Consider the following 27,083-nt stretch of genomic DNA (forward strand, 5'->3'; position numbering starts at 1 on the left):
TTTATTTAGTATTATTAATTTTGTTAAGTTAAAAATCATTACTAAAGCGACATCTTTTTTTAAATAGTATCAAGAAAACTATTTATAAGCTGAGTCATTTGAGAGTTTAACGTGACAAATTTCAATGTCGGAAATATAAGTTCTAATAACTTCTCTTTTCAAATTATATGCGAACTGCAATGTTACATACACGTGCTAAACAATAGTCAATGCGGGTTCCGATTAACAGTTTTCAGCATTCCTATGAGGAAAAAAATATATCTATATACTGTTTCTGGTTTTTTTTTTTTTTTTTTTGTTTTTTTTTTTTTTTTTTTAACCAAATTTAGAACAATATAATTCATTTAAATAATTTCACTTTACTGTATTAATGTGCAAGCATTTCCCTGAAATTGTCGAATGACCGGAAAGCTGTAATATTCGATGGTGAGCGTTTGCAGTGAGTGGGCTCGTGAACGTTATAAAAGATATCAATAAAATATAACAATTTTTTTCCCTCGATATTTACTTCTTTTGTAAACAGTGGTTTGTTTTTAATTTAAACATTTCTCCAATTACAGAAGATGGAATGTGCATGGTGATGAACTTCACAAAACAATTAAAACGGGGGGGGGGGGGGGGTATATCACTAAAACTTATTATTCTCAATTATACTCAAGAAAAAAATCAATGCCAAGTTTACTTGAATATATTCTGTTTCTTTGTGTATTAAGTATTAGTCGCGATCATTTCCTGTGTATAGGGATTAGCAGAGCAAGAGCAGGAAACGGCATGCCCTAGGGGTTTCACACCTGTCCTAGAGTACCTGTGGTAAATTTCTCTGCATGTGCAAGGCGTTGTCTAGCCATACAACACACCAGTCCCTTCAACGTTTCATTATTTCATTATTTCTTCATTTTCAAATGTAACTACAACCATGAAAGTTACGCGAGTCAATATATACTTTTTTTTTTACCCTGAGTGTATATTAAAAGGAAAAAGATCAATCATACTTTTAAAACAAATTAATAGAGTTTAAATGAAATAAAATAGATCAAATCAAATTATGTTTTATTACTTTTTTTTAAATGCCGACGGGCTTGGTATTTATGTTTCTGTTTAATATATATGTACATGTATATGTGCATGTATTATGCAAGTAGAATGTAAAATTAAAAAAAAAAACCGTACAGAATGTTACGGCACGTGCAACGTTTTTCCTTCGGTCAGTTTATTGATTTATCGAGTCCATCGATTAAAACAAAATAAACAGTGCGACATTTAACTCCGGACACGACATTTGTCCGGACTTTCGCCAACCACTTTTCCAAAGATACATGGAAACCATTTATGTCATCTGGTGGGATTTTTTTAATTGCACAACATGGACTAACCTTTACACCTGAATATCTTCTAGATTAAAAGATATTACACCTGCAATCAAGAAATCCCATGGGATTATGGTGGGATTTTCTCTCCTAACCAATATCCCACCATTATTCTGTGGGAGAAAAATGAGTTCTGTGGGATTTTTTCTCCTATAGAAGCAAAACTCCCATTTTTAACCTTACATGGGATTTTTTATCCCATAATTTGTGAAATGGGACAAGAAGTTCTATAATTGTCACTAATAGGATTAAAAGTTCTCTATCAAAATGATTTATAGAATATTTTATCCTACAGGAGAATGGAAATTGTTTTTATCTCTTTAATGTACAGGGAAAAACAGTCCATCTTCTTTTAATCTAATACAGTCAAGGGTCAAAATTATTTTTGAAAGCTTTTTGCCATATAATTCATTGCAAACTTAACATTTTAAAATCATTACTTTAATATTTCTACTCTAGCTTTATATCACTATAAAAAAAACTTTACTGTCATATTATATACATGCTGTGGTCTAGATATAAAATTGTTATTCTTTACTTTTATCAGCGTTTATCATAAACCTTAAATACACTTCTGCATGGATCTATCTTGAAATGATTTCATAATGAATGGTAACTAAAATATTTTTGTAAATATCATTGAAATAGGTTTGTAATGGGTTATAAATATAAGTGCTGAAATTGCGCTGAGGTGATTGTGGACTAATTCAAGCATTACGTATTAAACCAATATCTCAATAAAATGAATATAAATGAGACTAAATTGATTTAAAAGTACGTGAATTAATCCTTTCAGCAGACTGCATCTTTCCTTGTTCTTGCATCACAGTTGCAACAAAGCATTTACAGAATGTGTAATTTTACTACGAATACAAAGCGCAGTGGAGATCTTGATCGGTATTGGGTGGATTCGTCTCGACTATGTGGATTCACTCCGGGCATTTCGTTTCATTCTAAATAAAGTATTCAATGTGTTCTATAACGACTATATTTTTCTATTTTAAATGAATTTGAATGAAATAAAAGGAGAAAACTTGTAGTCCACTCAGGTTTCACAGATGAATTTAGGGGTCAAATAAATTCATATGTTATACGCATGCAGGTATCTGACTTTAAAAACTTTATTTCTATTTTTGAATAGTAATTATGACTGTATTTATAAGGCAGATAAAGCTCTCTCTTTTCAAATAATTTATTTAAATTTTAGAACCTGGTCTTGAGTAGAAAAAAAGTCTCCCATTGGTCATTTTCTTAATGTTTCAAAAAATATACACAAATTCATTTATTAGGTTTGATTTACTAAGTGAATGCTATGACAAAAAAATCTATTCCAAACTGGCTAAATTTCATTGAAAAGTACAAAAAGTTATGGTAATTTAATTAAGTGAACACACCAGTACGATTGACGGAGTATAATATGATGATGGATTCTCCCTATGAAAATTTCAGTCCTTTAACAATTTATCATTTTACATTTAGAAAGTACATGCTATTGCAAGCAAAATAATATCAAATTGGCAAAATTTCATTGAGAAATAAAAAAGTTATGGCCATTCAAGAGAACACACCAGACTAGTACAATTAACGAGTAATATGACATGATGATGGATTCTCCCTATGAAAATTTCAGTCCTCTTACAATTTATCACTTTACATGTAGAAAGTACATGCTATTGCAAGCAAAAAAATTCCAAATTGGCAAAATTTCATTGAGAAATAAAAAAGTTATGGCCATTCAAGAGAACACACCAGTACGATTGACAGAGTATAATATGATGATGGATTCTCCCTATGAAAATTTCAGTCCTTTTACAATTTATCACTTTACATTTAGAAAGTACATGCTATTGCAAGCAAAATAATACCAAATTGGCAAAATTTCATTCAGAAATAAAAAAGTTATGGCCATTCAAGAGAACACACCAGTACAATTGACAGAGTATAACATGATGATGGATTCTCCCTATGAAAATTTCAGTCCTTTTACAATTTATCATTTTACATTTAGAAAGTACATGCTATTGCAAGCAAAATAATATCAAATTGGCAAAATTTCATTGAGAAATAAAAAAGTTATGGCCATTCAAGAGAACACATCAGACTAGTACGATTAACGAGTAATATGACATGATGATGGATTCTCCCTATGAAAATTTCAGTTCTCTTACAATTTATCACTATACATGTAGAAAGTACATGCTATTGCAAGCTAAATAGTTCCAAATTGGCAAAATTTCATTGAATAAAAAAGTTATGGCCATTCAAGAGAACACACAATTAAGTATGATTGACAGCTAGAGTATAATATGATGATGGATTCTCCCTATGAAAATTTCAGTCCTCTTACAATTTATCAATTGACATTTAGAAAGTACATGCTATTGCAAGCAAAATAATATCAAATTGGCAAAATTTCTTTGAGAAATAAAAAAGTTATGGCCATTCAAGAGAACACACCAGTACGATTGACAGAGTATAATATGATGATGGATTCTCCCTATGAAAATTTCAGTCCTTTTACAATTTATGATTTTACATTTAGAAAGTACATGCTATTGCAAGCAAAATAATATCAAATTGGCAAAATTTCATTGAGAAATAAAAAAGTTATGGCCATTCAAGAGAACACACCAGTACGATTGACAGAGTATAATATGATGATGGATTCTCCCTATGAAAATTTCAGTCCTCTTACAATTTATCATTTTACATGTAGAAAGTACATGCTATTGCAAGCAAAATAATATCAAATTGGCAAAATTTCATTGAGAAATAAAAAAGTTATGGCCATTCAAGAGAACACACAATTAAGTATGATTGACAGCTAGAGTATAATATGATGATGGATTCTCCCTATGAAAATTTCAGTCCTCTTACAATTTATCAATTGACATTTAGAAAGTACATGCTATTGCAAGCAAAATAATATCAAATTGGCAAAATTTCATTGAGAAATAGAAAAGTTATGGCCATTCAAGAGAACACACCAGTACGATTGACAGAGTATAATATGATGATGGATTCTCCCTATGAAAATTTCAGTCCTTTTACAATTCATCATTTTACATTTAGAAAGTACATGCTATTGCAAGCAAAATAATATCAAATTGGCAAAATTTCATTCAGAAATAAAAAAGTTATGGCCATTCAAGAGAACACACCAGTACGTTTGACAGAGTATAATATGATGATGGATTCTCCCTATGAAAATTTCAGTCCTTTTACAATTTATCATTTTACATTTAGAAAGTACATGCTATTGCAAGCAAAATAATACCAAATTGGCAAAATTTCATTGAGAAATAAAAAAGTTATGGCCATTCAAGAGAACACACAATTACTAGTATGGTTAACGACTAATATATGACATGATGATGGATTCTCCGTATGAAAATTTTAGTCCTCTTACAATTTATCACTACATGTAGAAAGTACATGCTATTGCAAGCAAAATAATTCCAAATTGGCAAAATTTCATTGAGAAATAAAAAAGTTATGGCCATTCATTAGAACACACCAGACTAGTACGATTAACGGAGTAATATGACATGATGATGGATTCTCCCTATGAAAATTTCAGTCCTTTTACAATTTATCATTTTACATTTAGAAAGTACATGCTATTGCAAGCAAAATAATATCAAATTGGCAAAATTTTATTGAGAAATAAAAAAAGTTATATGTAGCCATATAAGAGAACACACCAGTATGATTAGGTGAGTTTAATTAACATGGCAAATGTTCCCTATGAAAATCGAAGTCTTAATTTTTACAATATCAGAATTTCTACTCTTTTCTATATCAGTATAACTTTAAATTTCTGGTCATTTTTAAATTTAAAGGATTGTAATTATATTGATAATTTTTTCAAGGAATGAATCAAAGAGCTCAGATGTATACCTATATAGTTTTTCTTCATACATAAACTTACGATGAAATATGGCACAGTTAGATATTCTTCATTTAATTTATACACTTATTATTATCATTAAATTTCCCAAACAATTAGTTATGAAATGAAAAATACAATTTCTGGTAAATTGAGTCTAAATTCTGTAAGTGATTGTAATCTGCACCATAAAAGACAGTACTGAATGCATTGTAATAGGAAAGGTCATATTATATGTATGCATATATATAAATTGGTAAAATTAAATTGAAATGTTAGAAAAGTATATTTTATGAATATATATTTTTAATATGTTAAATAAGAAAAAAATAAAATGTTGAATAATGATGGTTTTTTAATTATGAAAATGAGTTGCAACAGATCTTTGAATGCATGAGCAAACCATGAAGCCTCATGTGTACATTCAAATACATGTATTTTGAAATTTTTTTTTTTGAAAGAGATACCAATAACTGTTTTCATGTGATAATAGCACTAACAATATAATTAGTCCACATTTTGTTACCTAAACTTAATTAACAAGGTTAACTATATTTACTAATTATTAGCCATTGTCATCTTCATTGTTTTGCAGTAAAAAAAAACTATAACTATTATACATATTTTTGTATGTCCATTAATCAACACATTAAAATGTTGTTGTTTTTTCTTGGAAAATGTTTTAAAATAATTTTTAGAGTAGGTACTCCAAAACAAAGTATATACACAAATTGATAATAAACAGGAAATGGCTCGAGTCATCATCAGTCAGTGTGGAGATGTGTGTATATCACTGTTTACATTGAAGTTCTGGAAAAAAAAAAGGTGTGAGAATATTCCTTCAGGCTAAATTTTACAATATATTTTCAAAGGTGTGAAATCGGAATCCATTCAATGATTTCAATCTGATCACTCTTTTACAACATTATATAAGATTTTCCAAAATCAATAAATTACTCTAGATCTCTTGAAAATTCTTCAGCAAATCAAAGATACTGAAATACAATCAAGCCTTTGGAAGCAATTTCAGTACTCTTTTGAGATGGGGTGGGGTACATGTAAGGAGGTGGGCTCAACTGATGAAGAATTTATAGAAGCATACAACTTTTATAATTTTGTTGCATAATATTCGTAGCGTAAAAGAGACGTCTGCATATGGGGGCAACATTTCTTCTGCTTGATTTTTTAAAATTGTTTTAATTTTATTTTTTGTTTTACTGAATAACGATAAAATGTATGAATCTTTAGCTTTCCACTCTTACTCTGTATTTGGTCTTGATGTGCAGTGCTAAGTTTGTACAATCTCGTAAGATTTCAATACATGTATATGAAAAAAACCCTGAAATAGACTTGAAATTAAACAACAGTGGCCTTATCGGTAGACATATGGCTGCAATTATCCCTTTGTTTTATTTCACAAGTCCTGCATCTAGTATCTGAAATGTACTGTTTGTACACTTTGAATACAAGATTATTGATAGGAAAGTTAATTATATGTGTATACTTTTCACACGGAATTTACATTTGGTACATCATTAACTTTCAAATATCAAATATATATATATTTTTTTCATTTCTTCTATTTACAATTTGTTTGCTCTTCCACGAAAGATATTTTTAAATGAGAATGTGATCAACAGGATAACATTAAAACAAGGTTATTGAAGTTATATAATTGAATTTCATATTATCTTCTTTATATACCAACAGTTCTAAGGGGACCGCTTTGATTATTTACTATAATTTAAATCAAGGATCTATAAATTGTCATTTTTTTCTACTAAACTTTAGTAAGAATTCCTTTTCGTCCAAAGTTTCTTAAAATAAAAGTTACATTGGCTATTATTGTTTAGATGAAAAAAATAAATCACGTAAACGTAAAGACCATAAGTATTTAAAATCTATAACTTACATTCTAGAAAGGGACATAACTCTGTAAAGAGTATCGTATTAGTCTATAGTGTCCTAGATCGGACATAGATATTCTTTAAGCTAGAGCTAAAGCTATAATTTTATAAATGATTTATTTTTATTTTATCGATAAAAAACAATAATAGGACATATTCATAAACGCGTCACAAGACCCACTTCGAGATATTGACTCTGTTGACTTCTAAACGCTTTAGCTTTGGACGGGACTATATTTTTGGACGGGGGTGTCGATCCTAAGTTAAGCTCAATCTGATTTTTTTTTTTTTTTTTTTTATTTGTCATCTGAGTTTGATTTCACAGAAAAATAATCAACTTCTGTAGTATTACCTGTTTTTCTTAATCTTGCAGTAAATGTTTGAATACTAATAAAGCAACTTAAGTCTGCTGTTAAACCTACCCCCCCCCCCCCCTTGCTAACTTCCAAGAAACCAATATCTTCACCCCAGATCTCGATAGGGTATGATACATGTATGTATATACCTAGAGGCATTTAAGAGTCTTTTGTTTTCCCCAGGTAGCAAAACTGTCACAATTTGCTTGGAACTAACAAAACATACACAAGGGATATTACCACACAGCAAGTCGATTTAACAAATAAATCTACAATAGAAATTCATGAAAAACAAACTCCATGCTTTTACTAAACCTTCGGATTAAGTCATAATTTTTTTTCAGTTTCAATTTAAAAATTAAATCCAAACAATTTTACATCGTTCATAATTGATAGCAAACAATTAATATAAAATTGCATATTTCCCCCCTTAAGGACAGATAATACAAACAAACGTTTGTCAAAAAATTCGAAAATATAAACTTGAATCATGTTTATGAAAGTAAAATGAATGCTCGTATAGCTTTTGATTTTTCATTCTACGTTTCACAAAAATGGGATTTGAAGTGACAAAAATTTATAGGTTACTATTGATTATCACATGAAGGATGGTTGGTGAATGATACAATTTTGAACATCATAGAAGGTTAACAATATATCAAAATGTCGTGAATTAAAAGAAGAAGAAGGGGCTTTATTGAGGCTATGTACTGACTGGACTTTTAAACTTGTACTGAATATCCCACTGACCATGCAAATAAAATTTTCTTGACTTTTCAAGGGAAACAATTTTTATTTTAGAGATACAGAGAGACTACCCACCCGTCCACTACCCCTCCTCCTTCTTATAATGTTCTCAATGATCATGATATAAAATGTTAATATTTTTGGTATTGGGCATTTTAATTACCATTATTACCCATGGCAGTATTTACAACAACAACAAAAAAAATCTGAAAAAAAATAGGCCTGATAATTTATTTCATTTCTTTGTTTTCTCGTGAACTATGCATTGTTTAAATTAAAAAAAGATAAACCAATAAATAAAAAGAAGCAGTAATATTCTAGGCCTATCTATGGATTCCCTTCTTAAAAATTCTGTGCAGAAGGATGCATTATATTCCTAGAATTACCCAATACCAACCAAAGAAAAAAAAACGGCGACAAGATTATGAGGATATTGGAATTTCCACATGATGTTTGTAAACAAAATTATGACGAAGACCTGCTCTATTTTTGTAATTCGATCTAGAATTATTGAATTTGTTATTTATTTCATTTAAAGCATGTTAATACATGGCTCATAGATTCTTTTTTTTTTTTTTTTTTTGAAGTCTAAAGATCTATAGATCATCCTGATTCCTCGTTAACTGATGAAACAATCTTATGAATTTCTGTCACTGTAAAGTGTTTGCAGAGCTAGCAGTCGATGGGGTTATTCAGTAGTACATTATACAAGTTAACAAAGTAAATAATCGTCAGAAAATTATACACATCGGAATATTATTCTTTCGTTCGAATTTCCTCAATGACAACGTTGTAGTATTCGTTCGTTCGAATATTCTCAATGTGTACACTAGCTGATGATTGTACTTAAAAAATTATACTGTCATGTCTAAATTTGTCTGTAATTTGCAAGTTACAATTCATAAGTATCTTGATCACAGTCATCAGCATTACTGATTAGAAAATTAATTATCTTCTCTCAGACATGGTTAAAAGTTACTGATTAGAAAATTTTAAAATTATCTTCTCTCAGACATGGTTAAAAGTATCCTACTACTGTAGTGTACTAGGGATTAACAAACATTGCATGTGTTGCAAGTACTATTTTTTTTTTTTTTTTTTTTTTTTGTTTTGCTGTCAAGATAAATTTTGAGATATGGGGGGTCAGTGCTTATAGTACATGTTATGATGGACATAATTAATAACCCCCAAAACTCCTACTTATATTGTTTGGAAGTATCCAAATATCAAATTACTAATTCTCTGTTAGAAAATTGGTTGATCCTCTGAAGTTTACATAGGACATGTACCCACATGATTATTGATATAATCAATGTTTTTTTTTTTAATCTCTGAAAAACAGTCTTAAAAATTTGAGTGAAAAATCAATCTTTATACTGCTAAACTCATTTTTTATACCATGAATACATACTTAGGAATATCATTATTAAGTTATGTTCATGTTCTTTTGAGGGGAAAAAATATACATCATGAAGATGCTTATGTGTAAGTAAATTATAAAAGACAAAAATGCTAGGACTTTTTTATTTTACATATTTATTTGTAAAAATATTTTTTCTATTAATTGGAAATGAAATAAAAAAAAAGTTCTAGCTTTATTACTAATAATATGATTTTTTATTAGAATTGATAGGATATTGGATGTTTAAGAAATAAAGACCGCATTCTCGTGAATGTTGCAGGATAACCTGCAATGTTAATGTAGACATAGATTTAAATTACACAAGGACTCCCATGCCAATTTCAATAGTCCTCGCCCACTGACGTCAAACACAAAGGTAGTCGCACGAGATTTACATGCATATTTAGCCTCCTTAGCGTCAGACACAGAGACAGGTGCGCACGAGATTTTCATGCATATTAGGCCTTCTTAGCTCCTGACCTATCGACCTGCCTAATTTACATTCCGATAGAATTATCAAGAAATCAACTCCGCTAACTTTCAGAGTTACCACAGAGAAAAAAAAACAGACATGGAAATATTATGGCATGACATCATGAAAAATTCTCAAGGACATAAAACTACTATAATACAGATACCGGTACATGTATGCAGAACATGCACAAAGTTTCATTTATGGTATATTGATAGATAAAAATAATTTATACTTTTATACTTCGACCTCTGTAGGGGTAAATTTTAGTGTCAGTCATTTTGGCTGGATCGAGAAATTTGAGTGATCGATATTCAATTCATTTTCTAATTTTAGTGAAAAATTTAATCCATGCTTTGTTATTATACATGTAATTGGTATTGTATGATTTATTCTATTTTTTTCAGAAAATGAAGGTATAGTAGCTGACATATAGTGTACATGTACCACTTGAAGATTTGTCCCCCTTGTAGATACAAGAAATGCAAAGGTAATTCTTTGTGAAAATAGAGAGAATGAATTATAAAATTTTTCAAACCATACAACAAAAACTACTTTGAATAATTAGTACGCAACCAACCATTTACAATTTAATTTTGCAGTTTTATTTCTTTAACATTGAAAAAAAATCAAATTTGATATTTTTTTAGCTCTACTGGTCAGAGACCAGAAGAGCTTATGGGATAGGAAGGTGTCCCTCGTCCGTCTGTCTAGCTCTCCGTCTGTCTGTCTGTCTGTCCATGGCGTCTAGTTGTCTGTCTGTCTAGCTGTCCATCTGTCTGTAATTTTTCAAAACGTTACTCCTCCTACAGTTTTATTCTGATTTCAATATAACTTGCCACACAAGTAGACTGCACTAAGGTACATTTCAATGAACGGTGCTGCCATGGTTACTAAAAATAGAAATTTCTGTAAAATTCCTTTAAAACGCTACTCCACCTACAATTTTGGTATGATTTCAATATAATGTGGCACACAAGTAGACTACACTTAGATACATAATTCTATTTATTGCTGTCTGTTGCAAAGTTTCAAATCCAAGTGTTACTTTTTCTTTGTTATACATATAGACCAGTAGAGCTACAGTCTCATCAGAGACTTCTGGTTTATCCTTTTCATCACACAGCGACTTTCTTTTTTTCAGTGTACACAGATACATACACATAAAAGGAGACATCACCTCATGATCTGTGGATCCATTGAAAACTTTAAGGACAAAACTTTTGATAATTCATTCATGTATAGAGTGTTGACTCGAATATTGAATATCTAATGAATGGAACCAAGAGAATTAATTTAAGAAGTATTATATTGTATATTACTCTTTTTATTCATCTGTCAAATTTCTTAATTAAAAATTAAACTTAAAGGCTTAAATAAGGATTTTTTTTTTCATTATTTTAATTAGAACAAGTTCTTTAATTTATTTTTCTCTTATATAAACAGGCATTTAAGGTCATACGCAACGTAGTTTGCACTTTATTGGGTTCTTCCCTGGAGTTGAAGAGTTCCACTAAATGAAGGACCTGTGTGCAATATTTTTATTGTCTATATATGGATTTGTAAATCTCTTCTAAAACAATTTTGATAAAAAAAAATCTGGAATTTATGTTTTGTAATTTTTGTACATTTTTCTTTGAATAATGCAAAATTTTTCAAACTTTAATATCTTTTCAAAATCCCTGGAAATGCATGCTAATTTTTTGTCTAAAAATATGTTATATGGTACATGTATTATAAGTTTAAATTTAGAATATCTTGAAAAATTATCAGTAGGTAAGGTATCTTGTGTATGTCCTTAAATGTAAAATGAAGGTATGTGTACCTTTATTCAATGAACTAGGGAACTCATGAAGTGTGCATATTTATATAATAGTGTTGTATTTTGCATGCACTATTCTTAAAAAGTAGTCAGGGTTTGACACATGGTGCACAAGCCGGAGGCGAGTGCACTATGTGTCAAACCCTGACTACTATAATAGGCATAATAGTGCATGCAAAATACAACTCTATTGTTTAATATTATTATGCTGACAGTTGTTACTGTATAAAAACAACAATATTTTCTCAATTCCCAAGGTTTTATCACCTCTTACATTTGTCTTCCCTATTATAACGTCACCTTGTGCAACATGTGCATCATAATCTTTTTCTTTAATGTTGAACGTTCCATGCTTTAGGTATAATGTACAGATAGTTTTAGAGAATAGTAGTTGAGTGAAGGGGGCAATTGCAAGAAACTATTTTAGAAGAATTATTTTGTTTATTTTTCATCTTAAGTGTTAGCTGCAGAACTGTAGCTCTCTGAAAAAATATATATTGACAGACGGGAGAGCTACAGTGCCACCCATAGAAAAAACTGTATATTTATATAACGGCGTCTGTGTTGTAATCGGTAGCGCGTCGGACTGACAATCTCGGGGTCGTGAGTTCGCTCCCAGGCGTGGGCGCAGTCAGTTTTTCTTCAGAAAATGAAGTCATGCACTATTTCGGCATAGTATGCTTATGCTATTTAAATCCTTAGAACACTATGCAAGAATAGTAGGGTATGGGTTCCTTAGAGACAAACTGACAGGAAGCATAATAATTGACAATATGTATTTATGACAAGAAAATTGAAAATCTTCCTGAAAGAAGTTGAATAAATTTAAGCCACTTAAGTACCAATCTAGTTAAAATTAGATGTTAGATCCGCTCACATAGTCACTACGGTCAGTTTAGCAAGTATGCGTGCGGATCTAACATCTTATTTAAATTACACGTAGATTGCTGAGGTAAAAGTTTAATACATGTACCCAATGTCATTCTGCTATATTTGCATCCGCGTGGGTATTAACAGTGAGCATTAACTAACTCTTGCCTTCACCTCTTATTTTATGTGTTATGGGGTGTCCAAAACAAGGTGCATGCTGACGTTTAACAAAGAAGAAACTTGCAATGGCCTAAGGTGACTTGGCTATTATCAGTTGAATACATGTCAATGGTGCATGGTTATTATATGTACCAAAAAATAACAAATAAAAGATCAGCAGAGTGCTTTTATTAAAGAACTAACAGAACTAAGGAAAACTTGTTTTCTACTGGATGATATGAAACAATGAGTAGAGTACCACCGCAAATATTTCTGGATCCATGCCCTTTCATCATGTTTATTTTTGAACGGGTTCAATGAACTGTCAAAAAATTCTTGATATGTTTCTAAGGTGTAGGTAGAAAGTTTTGAAATTAGTGAAAAGGTTGTTAAATATTTTTAATGCAAACTACCAGTAAATGTGCATAATGAAGATGGTTGAATTTTTTTTCAACATTATTTTCTGTTCATTTGTCAGATCGGGTTCGTTATGTGTAAAATAATTTCCAGCTGTCATTGGAACAAAACAAGGCATGATCAGGATCATACAAAGAAAATTAAAAGTAAACATTAGGTAAATTATTACAGTTTGTGCATCTAAATAAGTTTTAAAACTCTCTTAAGAATCTCAGAGTGACTGATACGACCCAATTTCATGTGATTTTTTAATTGGAAACCTATCAGTTTAGTGCAGCAAACAGGCAAAGATCTAACAACGTGCATGGATCTGATCATGTTGTAAAGCTTGACAAATGGCACTTATGCAATAAATTAACCTAAATGATTAGGAGGAAAATAAACAAAAAAAGATTTGTTCTTTCTTAATTGCATTTTTTATTTTTCCCATTCAAAATTTACATACAAGGAATAAAAGAAGGTAATCTACATACAAGGGAAATTGCCTTTTTACTTAAAAAAAAAAAAAACAAGGAAAACTGAAAGTTATAGAGATAAAACCACTTTTGATTTTTTGATCTTTAATCATTGAAAAAATTAAACATTACCCCAAAATTGGTTAATTTTAAGAAATTAAAAAAAAATGGTTTAGGAAACACATAACTTAAATGAAAATAAATAATTAATAGTAGTTAAACTGTTCAATAGTTTCTTTATTTGGTTTAAAACTGTTGTTTCTTTATCCCATGGGAGAATTTTTTTCTATTTTGTAATGAATATGGGATAAATCCCACATTTATAAAGAGATGGGAGATTATCTTCTATATACAAGTATATGGGAGATTTTGTCCCATTATAAAGCATTCATGGGATTTTCAAACTTCTATGGGAGAAAAAATCCCACAGAATACCTTTTTCTCCCACAGAATAATGGTGGGATATTGGTTAGGAGAAAAAATCCCACCATTATCCCATGGGATTTCTTGGTTTCAGGTGTAATATCTTTTTACCTAGAAGATAATCAGGTGTAAATTTTGGTTCATGTGTTAAGTTTTAAAAAATCCCATCAGATGACATAAATGGTTTCCACATATCTTTGGAAAAGTGGTTGGCGAAAGTCCGGACAAATGTCGTGTCCGGAGTTAAATGTCGCACTGTTAATATTCCTGATAGAATTTCAATGAAATGAATTGCTTCTGGATTATTTTTTTTTTTCAGTTTCAATATGTCGTTTCTGTGAACAGATAATATACCGTAGCCGATTTATCAGTTTATTGTCCAGTTGTGGACTTTGACTAATTCTACGATAAAGTTTCTGAAAAACACCGAAATTGTGACAACCACAGACACTATTTAAGGTCTTCCGTTTAAATAGCACGATTAAAGACAAAAATATCTACCGAAACAAGATCATCGTCGCAAGCCACGTGTTTTGTGTCCATTCTATTTCCACAAACCCGTGTCTGCCTCCTACCAAATTCTCTCGTTCTCGCGACTGAATCATTGAATATTTATTAAGTGACGCCAGATTTACCCTGACCAATGAAATCACTCTGTAGCAATTTTTGGTACGCTTAAATGGCGGCGCCCATAATGAAATCATGTTTGCTATGCGTGGCAGATTTATTGAAAAAAATACGATAGATCCTGAAAAACAGATGTGAGTAACGTATATTCTAAAATACTTACAAGGTTTTACATTAAAATACAGGGTTTCAAATGTAGACGTTGTGTGAGAACGCTGAATAGCGTTACTCGTTAAGAAAGGAAATTCGAACCGAAGTTGATGTACAGCTCGTGGTTATGGTTACATCCAAATACAAGATAGACATCATTTTCATTGGTTCTGACTTGAAGCGTCAGATGTTATTCAATTGGTTGAATGTATGTTATTAATATTCATGAGAACGAGAGAAATTTGAAGGAGGCAGCCACGGGTTTGTGGAAATAGAATGGACACAAAACCCGTGGCTTGCGACGATGAAACAAGATATAATAACATATTTTGGTGACATGTGGTAGGTACATGTATATGATATTTTAGGCCCGATATCCAAGAGGGGTCCAGTGTTAACAAATGGAAGTGACTTACCTTCTCTATTTCATAATACCGCGGGTATGATTTTTTTAATAAAACGTTAATTCTACGTTATTTTTATGGATTTTTCATATGAAATACATTGTAAATGTGTACTAGAAGATTAATTTATGGAAAAAGACGAATAAAAATATTCTTGGACCCCGGGATGTATATTGGGGGGGGGGGGGGCTCCTGTCCACAAGCACCGGTCTCATCCAAAGGATCGATCTCCACGTTTTACTACTTATCCAAACTGGGCATAAAACATTCTCAATGAATTTTTAAATCATTATGTTGAACCTAACAAATTATTCCGACTCGCTGTATGATCTGAAAAAACATGGCTGAACTTATCCGTTCAGAAACTCACAGACTGGGATTGCTTTTAACCAGTGTGTGTTATGGCCTTGATGCATGGTCATTTGGTCGAGTCAAGGTCACTGACAGAGAAACTGTAATTTCGCTACCGTATTTGTACTAGTGAAACACTGCTGGTATCATGCAGAGTGTGACATGGCCTTGACTCAAGTTCAAGGTCACTAATGATAAGATGTTTTGACTGTATGTATGGACTAAAAGAACATGACGTGTCGCTGTGAACTTTTCAAGTCGGTAACACACAGATTGGGTTTTATGACGAGAGTGTGTCATGGTTTGACGCAAGGCATTTGGAATGTTCAAGGTCACGTACATTCCTTTACAGTTTTTCCTAGCGAAATATTGTAAGTTGCTTCCCCTTACAAGATTGCTTACATGTATAACTTTAGAATGTGGCATGACCTTGACTCAAGGTCACTTCTTCCTTCCGCAGCTCCGACGGAAGACCTATTCGTTGCTTTGCAACGAGCTCGCTCTAGTTATTTCCATTCTTATGTTGACACGATATATCCCAGTGAGCTTGAAATAAAAGATACCACATACATGTAGTCTGACACATCTTTTTCATATTTTAATATCTTACTAGCAAAAGACGTTAATGGTTACATAATAACTAAGCTTTATGATAAACGTGATGACTTTAACTTCCCTTACTTATGAAGCAATATACCATTATCACCTGCATTTTGTTAGAAAAAAAAGTAAAGATGATCTTCGAATGAAAATAAAGGGTTAACATAATGGTTATAGTAGGAGAAAACGAAACCCTTGATAAGGACGTTTTTTGTATATCTGTTGAGCAAAGGTTTTGATGCACCTCTTTGATACATTATACTTCATTTTATTGATTTTTTGGAAACACAAAACCGATATTAATAATGTGCAGGAGCATTGCTATTGTTTTCAAACAAAGATTTCTTCAGATGTAAGTACAATACATACCGTACATGTAAATACAAATAATACAACATTGATGGTAAAAGAAAATTTTCTATATTTTCACTAAGTAAGCTTTATCAATTGAAATTTAAATAGATACTCCTACAAGGTACATGTATTATAGAATCTTCTCAGACTGAAACCTTATTTTGCCAGCCCTGGTCTTCGGGAAACGGGTGCAATTTTAACGAAGGTCATTTCCCATAGAAATACTTTGGTCCAAATGACATTCAAGATATATACCTGTTATGTAAAATATAACGTAACGGATGATTAAATTCATGACAGGTTTCCTTAAATATATATATTTTTAATTTAAATCCATAATAAAATCTCTGATTCAGAAGAATCAATATTCAAAATTCTCGCAGTTTTTCTTTTCTCTTTTAAATCTATAAATATCTTTCATTACTTTTTGAGACATAAGTAAGAAAACTTGTTTTAAAAAATTACACTTTAAATGGTTAAACTTTTTTTATTTACCCATATTAATATAAATGTCACATCTATTTTCATGCTGTGAGTTATTGTAATCGTGTTTCAAACAAACAGATGTTACATCATAACATTGATAAAATGGATGTATGTTTACTTAAATATTTTTTCAAATGTTTAATTACCTTTTTTCTAGTTTGTGGGGGAAAAACTCTGTTGCGTTTAAAACTGAACACTATCATGATGACACCTATATAATCAAGACTTGGACAAATGTTTGTCACTTTAAATCCGTATAGAACTTAAAACAATAAAAAAAAAAAAAAAAAAAAACCTTTACAATTCTCTCCATTAAGTCTGTGTGCTGAGCATCGAAATCTATGTAAACAATCAAACGGGATCAATGATTGTTAATTTCCTATCTTCTTTTTCTACATTTCAGACACCATTTAAACTGTGAAAATGTCCAAATACTTTCTTTTTAAAGAAGTTGAAATATTTATAAAAGCTATTTTGAGGCTATCAAACTATCAAATTAAACTTATCTATTATTTACATCTGGATCATCTGCCAACGTTATACGTATATTTAATTAGGATGGATTCATTCTACGATTTTTTTTTTAAAAATTGTTTTAAATATTAATTTTTAATACTGCAAATGAACCATAGAAATACAAAATTTTCTTTGAGAGATTGTAAATCGCCACATTGAATAAAAAATTCAGCAAAATTGATTTCTTACATGATTCAATGATAAATGATACGACTTGTTAAACAGTCCTTGCCATCCTTTTTGATTTTTAACATTTTGTAGAAATTCTAACAGAAAGACGTTATCTAGAGAAGAGGAAGAATCAAAATAATCATAATCAGTTGTAAAAATTTCGGATCTATTTTAGGCAGGATTTAAAAGAAATGTTATGTTTGTTTTGTTTTTTTTAGAAGGTCTCATGAAGCTGAACAAAACTTAGTGTAATTTCTACAATGTTGGATTCTGTGAATAAGATAGATTCTAATTATTCAAGCATATAACAAAATATTTTGATTGTAATTATTTTGATTATGTATATCATTGAATAAAAGGATTTTTTCCTCATTACAAGAACATGCAAGAAAACCAGTAATACTTTTGATTTGTTATGCCGCCATAGACCGAAGGTCCAGAGCATAATGTTTGGTTGATTTGAATATATTTTATTGCAATAAATATATATAATGGACTTTGGCACAAGTTCTAAATACTTAATTCGCCCTGAATGTTTTTTTTTTTCTATCTGTCTGTCAGATAGCTTTTAATTTTGGCCTTTACTTTTTGATGTTGAGGATTTATGTCTCACTTTAAGCACATGAAATTAGTAGAGATTGCAATTTGTAATGTTTTAAACTGGTTTCGGAAGGATGGTAATTGGTTGGAAAATCTGTATTCGGTTAGTCATTAAAAACAACGAAATCTTTTAAATTTAAACGAACTTTCCCTGAAATTCTATTAAAAAAACAAACTCTAAACTTTGGTTAAATAGTGAATTCAGATGTCTATTTAATTAATGCTCTCTGTTTTGAGATCGTAGGGTTAATTGGTCAGTTTGTGAAGTGTTAATTAATATTTATACCCTGTCGTTTCAAAGCCAGTCCATCGTTTCTTTCATTAATATCAAATCCTTTACAGTTATTGATCAAATAATATTATAAAAAATATTATAAACTTAATTACTATTATGGTGACAAGGCAGTATGAGCTGTTTGACATTATAATTAGTGTCTCTGCATGCTATCTCGGGCATACCAAGTAAACAGAGATTACTCACATTTTCTCTCCTTATTAAAATTTAAATGTAATATAGAACGTGTGTTGATAATAAATCAACCAAAATATTATTAACATGAAGAGAACATCACTGAAAAATATGTCAAAAATGTGTGCGAGTCACTATTTTAATTTGAAACGATAAACCGATTCATCGCTTGGAATGTCTTTTAGTAGACATACATGTAGTTATCGGCAGTTTTATATTCGAATGCCATCTTTTATTCCAAAATATGAAATCACCTGTAAATTGGAGAGTAACTATCTGTTCTTTTGTTATTTGCGACCGTGAATGCTGATTTGACGGTCGCAAAATGAGATTTACGCGCAAGCGGAACCAGTAAAACGGATGTTTGCGACCGTTAAATCAGCATTTACGGTGGCAAATAAGATGCGAGAAAATAGTTATTCCCATTCAAATGCAATTCATTCATTTTGTTTAATGTCTGCGCTTTATTTTGTTGAGATTTGTAATATGAAATAAATTATGTTCTTGCGCCGTTCTATTATGATGTCACAATCAAAAGGTTTCACTCTCGTTAGTACTTGTTTAACTGCCTCAAACATCAGTGAGTTCATCAATCAAAATGCATTTTACAAAACAGTTGCCATTAGAAAGCCATTTTAAATGTACTCCAAATAAAGCTCTTAATGTCTATCTAAATAAATACTGATCACACAACATATTTAGTCGGGATCATCCCAACGTTTGTGTATCATGTGAACAGAAACATCGGGATGATCGAGACTGAGGGATTGGGGTTGTATTTAACAAACAACTTGTATATATTTCTTTTGTTTTCAAATTCTTCTTAAAGGAGTAACATGTCCTATCTTTAGGGGTTGCTTAATTCGATATCAATAGTACATCGCATTGCATTTCCTTAAGTGATTAGTGATATCTTAAATGAATGTCGAAGAATATGTGAAACAGTGTTGCTTATTTACTTTAATTTTTTCATATTCTTCTTAATTATTCATTTATAGATTGGAAATCCATAAATAGCTAGAAAGTCTTTGTTATGTTTGTTGATATTCATAGCTTAGCTGTTATTCACATTTCGAACAATCAATAATGAAAATAAGCATATCATAATGGTTCTGTGAAGTATATATCTAGCTAGGCTTACTATTATGTCCTCTTCGAATCTACCTGAAACTGTGCAGATGTGAATGAGAACAGAATTTTTTCTGTTAATTGGATCTTTACAATGAAAGGAGATTGGTTGAGTGGATTTTCTTTTTTAATAACAGGTGTGGTTGTATTATTCATTTTTATAGCACTCTTCAATTTTTGATAAGTGGTTTACACGTATTTTTTGAAATGATTTTGGTTAAAAATCAAGTTTTTTTTTAAATTATGGCTATGACAATTCAATAGTTCTTTTATTCATCTCTGCATAATTATATTATTGACAATTTTTCAGTTCTATATGTGATTTGAATGGCATTTTTAATAAGAAAATTTCGTCAGTAAAAATTATGAAAATAAAATATCTATGTTAATATAAACTAGCTACTTTATTGAACCTAATTTAAAATAAAACAATCGTGCATGTACTTGTAGGAATATTTATCAAAACACACAAGACGCAGTGTCCTTTTTATTTAAGGGATGTTTTTAACACAAAGATAAAGCTAGGCTACAAATAATTTCAATCTTAACAACAGTACTGGTATATTTTCTTAATTCTATTTACGCAGCTTCATAATGCATTTCATGTTTGATAAATTGACGTATTTACTTCCTTAAGTATTTGGAAACTTCGTAGACACAGCATTCATCAGTAGCTGGTTTCTTATTGAAGCACAGAAATCAAGCCCAGTTGTGATCCCACATCCACTTGGCCAGATTCCCTCAAAGGTGGAGGTACAAGTAAAGGTTCAAGAGAACGGAAATGACATCATTTTCCCAGCTTTGGGATCGGCACACAGAGATGATGATAGTGACAATGTATATGGTGGTGTTGTTTATTTGTACAACGAGTTGCATGTTAAAATATTCGTTCCTCTAAGAGACGAAAATTCCTTTAAAGGAGTGATTATATACACAGGTAAATTGTATTCTATTAGCAGACATTATGATTAACATATCGTCTATACATTTCATTCATAGGTTTTTGAAACAAAAAATATATATCTATCATTGCGAGAAACAATACTATCAGATTTTGTATTTTGAGATTTTAAACTAAAATATATATATATATATATATATATATATATATATATATATATATATATATATATATATATATAAACGAAAAAGCTTTTTTCTGGAATATATTATACTTTAGTGATACATGTTCGAGTATATTAAAAATTGTTTAAATATCAATAAACTGATGCAGATTTCCAAATTTACCTCAGATGCATGAAAGATCTGCATTATGAGGGTTAATTGTCATGTCGACTGCGTGACGCAGTGGTTAGGGCGTTTGCTTTAGAATCGCGGAGTTGATCATTAGATCGCGGGTTTGAGTACACTGTGTCAGGTGGAGATGGAGACCGCTCCCTCGAATGGGACTGTATAAACAGAGGTCCCGAGTCGTAGAAAGTGCTGGTAAGAAAAAAGATCCCTTACTGCTCAAAAACTCTAAGTGTCGAGTACATGTCAAAATTTGCAGCCATCCACTGGTAAGTGGTGGCTTCTCAATATGAATGAAAAATTCTCAAAGGGCCATTTAACAAACAAACAAGCAAGCAAAAAAAAAAAAAGAGGGATGTCTTTTAATTCATTCCGTAGATATTCGTAGTTTTGTAGGAATCCAGTGTCATTAATTAATACAACTATGTACACAGATAAATAATATTTAATATATTTATGGACAAACACTTAGCAACTACACATATGAATCTCATTTTAATACAATTTAACATTGTCTGGTATAAGAAGGCGGTGCATTACCCGAATAATACAAATAATTGGCGGTACATGTATATGATATTTGAATCTTAAGAGAAAGCATTTGTTACTTAGGAATATGAAACTAAAATTGAAAATTTTGAATAATGCATTGTTATGTTTCTTTCCTCCAATTCATTAATATATGCTTTGATTAGTAATATTTTAAACAGGTTTATATGCTCCGATTTGAAATACATGTATGACTTCTTGAAAAATGGCGGCTGTCTTGATACAGGCGGCTCACTGGACATTGATCTAATGTTGTGAACCTCAATTCACTCATACAGAAGAATTCACTCCTACAGAAACGAAGAAGTCCTGTAATACCGGGAAAACATGAAAATACACTTCGATCCTTAATATATTAAAAATGACAGATGACGGTTTTTCTATATAAATTATGTGAAATAGAGACCGCTCTAGGAATCGGGCAAGAATCATTTTCAAGGTGACTTTGTGCAACTCCTTCGAGAAGAAAATTGAAAACCCATTAGAGATAAAGAGTTCTTAAATTATTATTATTGGATATATATTCATACTTTGTTCCTATAGCTTTATGTGAAATCATATAGTAATTAAGATATTTCACATTTTCTATCATCTTTATCATGAATTAAAGAATCTTATTCTGGTAATAAGTGTACTCTCGCACCCATCCAACCCTACTCAAACCCCAGCCCCTCTCCCCCCAAAAAATCAAATTGGTGTATCTTATCTGATGTCGGAGAATGCTACGTGTGTTAGTGGACAGTAACACTCCCATTCTAATTACTATAATTGGTTTCACGTACACCTGTATTCATGTTAAAATTTGTTTTTATCAACTAACAACACACTTTATCAACATAGAAAATTTTATAGAGATACGTTAATTTTTGTTAAAGATATGACGTCAGTCTTCGAAATGCTGGGAAAACCACTTTAACAGACATTTACATTCGAGATTTACTTTTTTTAAACCGCTCTTTTTCTACCGAATGTGAATGTATTGATTTGTAAATATTGTTTAAAACAAAAGAAATTGAAAACAGCACATTGATTAATCTTTCAATGCCATGCCAGTTGAAAGAGTTCAATTTAGATGTCATTCAAATGTAATAATTAAGTTCTTTGGTTCTATTCTGAGGTCTTACAAATGAAGTATGAGAAAAATTTCAACAGATTCAATTTGAATGAACAATGTCTTAAACGTATCGATATCGTAGTCTAAGGTCCATATCCTCAGGGGAAAAGATTTACGTCAAAGGTTCTTGAGCGCAGGGTTCGGTAACATTTTTTCATAGTTGCAATAATCTTTTGTCATTCCTAGTATCTATTTAAACAATACACAAATCTCACCATATCATTCCAAAAGTATACTCGACAATTTCTTTCCTTATGAGCCTTTTTACTTTTTAACGTTTTATTTTTAACCTTTAGGAGGTACTTCATTCTCTGGACCATTCCAAGCCAATTATGTACAAGGAGAAGTTAGAGTCATTGTTTGGGGACTGTGTGATTTACCACCAGCAAACTTTACCCTGTCTGGGAGTACCAGCATTTCAGGGAGTAAGGATGTTTCTTTTAGAAATAACACCGTAATATAAAATATGACTTGAAAGGTTCATAAGTACACAAATGCACACAGACAAATATGTCGTACTTTCAATTTCATGTATAAATGAATACAATGTTTGATTTTAAGTGATAATGAAAGTCAGTATTTTAAAATTCAATAGATAAGTTTTCAAAGTACTGAATCTTCATTTTTATAAGTCATTATACAGAACATTAGAGCAATCCGCAGTGAAGCAAATACATTGACAAAGAATGGTGTTAAATATTCGTTAATATTAATCGTGATCAACTAAAACTTGTCTACGATTAAAAAAGAGGCTTTTGTAAACAGATATTTTTGTAAGTTAGCACATTTACAGTTTGACAAAAATCAATCATTATCAGTCCAAACTCTTATTTCTTTGAGGTATCATAAAATATAATTATAGGCCCATACAAAGAATTCAAGCAGTGGGTATCATCGATCGGAAACGTTTTCATTTGTCCTCAGACTAGTACTGTTTTTACTATACTTTTCTATTTGCTTTTAATTACTTAATAATCAATGATGTACTCACATATTGAATGAACTAATCCTGCTTTCCAAATATTTTTGACCTATTTGACTTCGCATTTGTTAATGAAAGATGATTACACGCTACATAATTATGCTGTATCACATAACTGTTTACTTTTACAGTAATGTTGTATTTGTCTTCGATCTTTCTTTCAAAAACAGACTAGGTATTTATTGACCTTCGAAAATCAAGACACTGATCTATGCTCAGAAGTTTACTTTAATGTATGTTTAAGCATTAATATGCCTAGGGATTCATTTCAAGAGACTGCGTTATATCTGGATTTTTACCCGTTACTGTAGCCTAGTAGTAGGGCGTTCGCTTCGTGATCTCGGGGCCCGGGTTCATTGCTAGTGACTGTTCCTTCGCCAAGTTGACAAATGGATGAGACCTTAAAAACGGAGGTCCCGTGTCACAGAAGGCGTTGGCTGGATAAACACCCTCACTGATCAATGGCCCTGAGTGCAGAAAATTAGGTCTAAATTTGAATTCCTTCACGGGATACGGTGACGTCTCTGTATAAGTGAAATATTCTCGAATGAGACGTTAAACAACACACAATCAATCAATAAATGATATAGATTTTAATTTATTAACGACATTTGCAGACAATACAGGGAAAAAACACAGTAATAAAATAATCCATTCCTAAAAAATAGAAATTTACATCAGATAACTAAGCCATTAAGGCGTCGACAACACGAGATAACTTATTAAAAACACAAATTAAAGACAAAAATAATTTCCATAACCTTAACTCTTCATAATGGGGAAACTTCTGTTAACAATATAATTAATGTTCTCAATAATTAAAAAAGCTTTTTCACATTATACATATACTCCTGAGCCACAAAACAATCTACACAAAACAAGAAAAAATTCTCATACAAGCATTCTCTTTTCTAAGGCAATGGCTTTTAGGGGGAAAATTTAAATTTCCTCGCCAAATGATTACATTTTCTTAGATATATATCATACTCCAGCATGCTAGAGGTTCTTAGCGAGATACTTTTGACTTGGCGCCGCGTAACCTCTAGCATCCATTGTAAAAATTCTCGCCGCTGAAATCCAAAGTGGAAATAAATTATTCAATTAAAAATTCAGGCTTTAAACATTAACGAATGACACGAAACAATAAAATATTCACTATTTGCGATAAAACTTACACATAAAACAATGTTAATATCTCTTATTAGCGATAAATCCATTATTTTTAAAATCGAAGCAGAAATGAAAACAAGTCGTCTGTTTGAAATTCCGGAATGGAATTCAGAATATCTGACGAAACGAAACTAGATTTCCGCTATGAAATCATTGAAATTTTCGTTTTCTGACTAGCAATCCGCAAAATTAGCATGAAGTCAAATCGAAAGTAATTCTGGTGACAAGTTGAAATAATGACGATTTTGATTAATGAAGAATGGTGCATACATGTACTGAATAAAGTGGATTTTAGGATTTTTTGTGACTTTTGTAAGCCTCAGTTATCGTTATTTTCGCTCTAGGTATTCAAACAACTGCTTACAAACAAGTAAATGTAATAAGAATTTATCGAAGAGAACAATTCATAAATAGATGAAAGGAAAATATAATGAAGTCACAAGGTATGGGAAGAAATAAAATAAGAAGTGTGAATTTGTAACGGTACTGTAAAAAATCGTAAATATCAACATCCCTTTTGAATGGGTGGATAATTATTGAGAAAATATTTATTCAAAATGTAAGCAAGATCGTAGTTAAATCTTTAAATTGATATATTTGTTCGACTTTACCATGCCTGGACAAACACAAAATTACAGTATTATGTTGACGGTGCGACCGTTAAGGCGAGCGCAGAAACCTATATTCACATGAATCAGTTTTAATTTAGATCGGGCTCTTCAAACCGCACGTGACATTTAGTACGTCTCGACTCTGACGTCACATGACGTCGCTTGTAAGTTGCATTACCAAAACAAAGTCTGAACAGTGCTAATTTTAACAAAGAAGGTTTAATCTACAATTTATCTGCTATATATCCATCAAATCAAGGTGAGTTTATATTTTTCTTGGACCTTCTTGTTACCCCGAGAACGTTGTTTGCGGCGAGATGCAATTTGCAAAGCATTATGGGACCACAGGTTACTGTGGAAAGAATGTGCGAAGTCCGAATTTTCTCTTCGCCCTTGCGTTGCTTTAAGAGCTCGCAGTGACGAGCGGCGCTTCGCGCCGCTGGCAGTGCTCGTTATTAATGAAAACTCAAAACAACGCATGTTTTATTCTAATATCAACTTCCTTGGTTGCATGTAAAGGTTTCAGTCATCATTTCCTTTTATAAACTATCTGAAATGCACTTCTATCGCTTTTGAAATATAAAACATCAAAGTAAGTCCATTAGGATGACACGCAAACAGTGGGGTTAGCTTCATGATATAAATGAAAAATAAATCTTGTGTGTGCTGAAGGTAGCTTGGTCTATTTATCTATTTTTATTTATTTTTATTGTTTTTTTTATGGAGGGGGTAGATTGGGGGGGGGGGGGGGGGGGGGTCGGCGGTTTGGGTTGGTTGGAGTATTTCAGAGGAATCTAGGGTTAACAAACCACAAGTTGACGTTGTCTGCTCTTTGTGTATCCTTGGAACTTATATTATTTCTTGTTGCAACGATAATCTTTTAAGAAACAGCGATGCTCTTCCTTACATTTTTTGCAGGAACAAGTTTTTTTTGCATTCAAAGTCTTTAAAATTTGAAATCCATATGTTGCATCTTGATATTTATAATTAAATGTTTGACTTTTTTTTATTTAGCTGACAATCATAAAACCATCGCACATGGCCTTGGTAAATACCCGGATCTTGTTGTTGTCCAGTTGAAGATGACCAATGGATACATCTCCGAGGCTGGAGGTGAACTTTTTTTTTTTTTACAATTTTTATACTTTTTATGAAATAAAATAACAACACAATTATCTACTTTTTTCTAAGTAGTATTTTGGCATTTTTATGAGAATCAATTTAGAAGATATTTATTTCGAAGACTAACTACGTGTAACAACAT

General features: G+C 31.2%; 1 long non-coding RNA gene across 1 annotated transcript; it reads left to right on the forward strand.

Moving 5' to 3' along the window:
• Positions 1 to 8,652: 8,652 nt before the first annotated feature.
• Positions 8,653 to 11,509, forward strand: LOC133200585 (uncharacterized). Its single transcript, XR_009722963.1, has 3 exons — positions 8,653 to 8,757; positions 10,548 to 10,630; positions 11,285 to 11,509. It is a non-coding gene; the product is annotated as an uncharacterized LOC133200585 (long non-coding RNA).
• The last annotated feature ends 15,574 nt before the right edge of the window (positions 11,510 to 27,083 follow it).

This window comes from Saccostrea echinata, unplaced genomic scaffold, assembly GCF_033153115.1.
Source record: "Saccostrea echinata isolate AGI-Se365-2 ecotype Australia unplaced genomic scaffold, CSIRO_AGI_Sech_v1 ptg000040l, whole genome shotgun sequence".
NCBI lineage: Eukaryota > Metazoa > Mollusca > Bivalvia > Ostreida > Ostreidae > Saccostrea > Saccostrea echinata.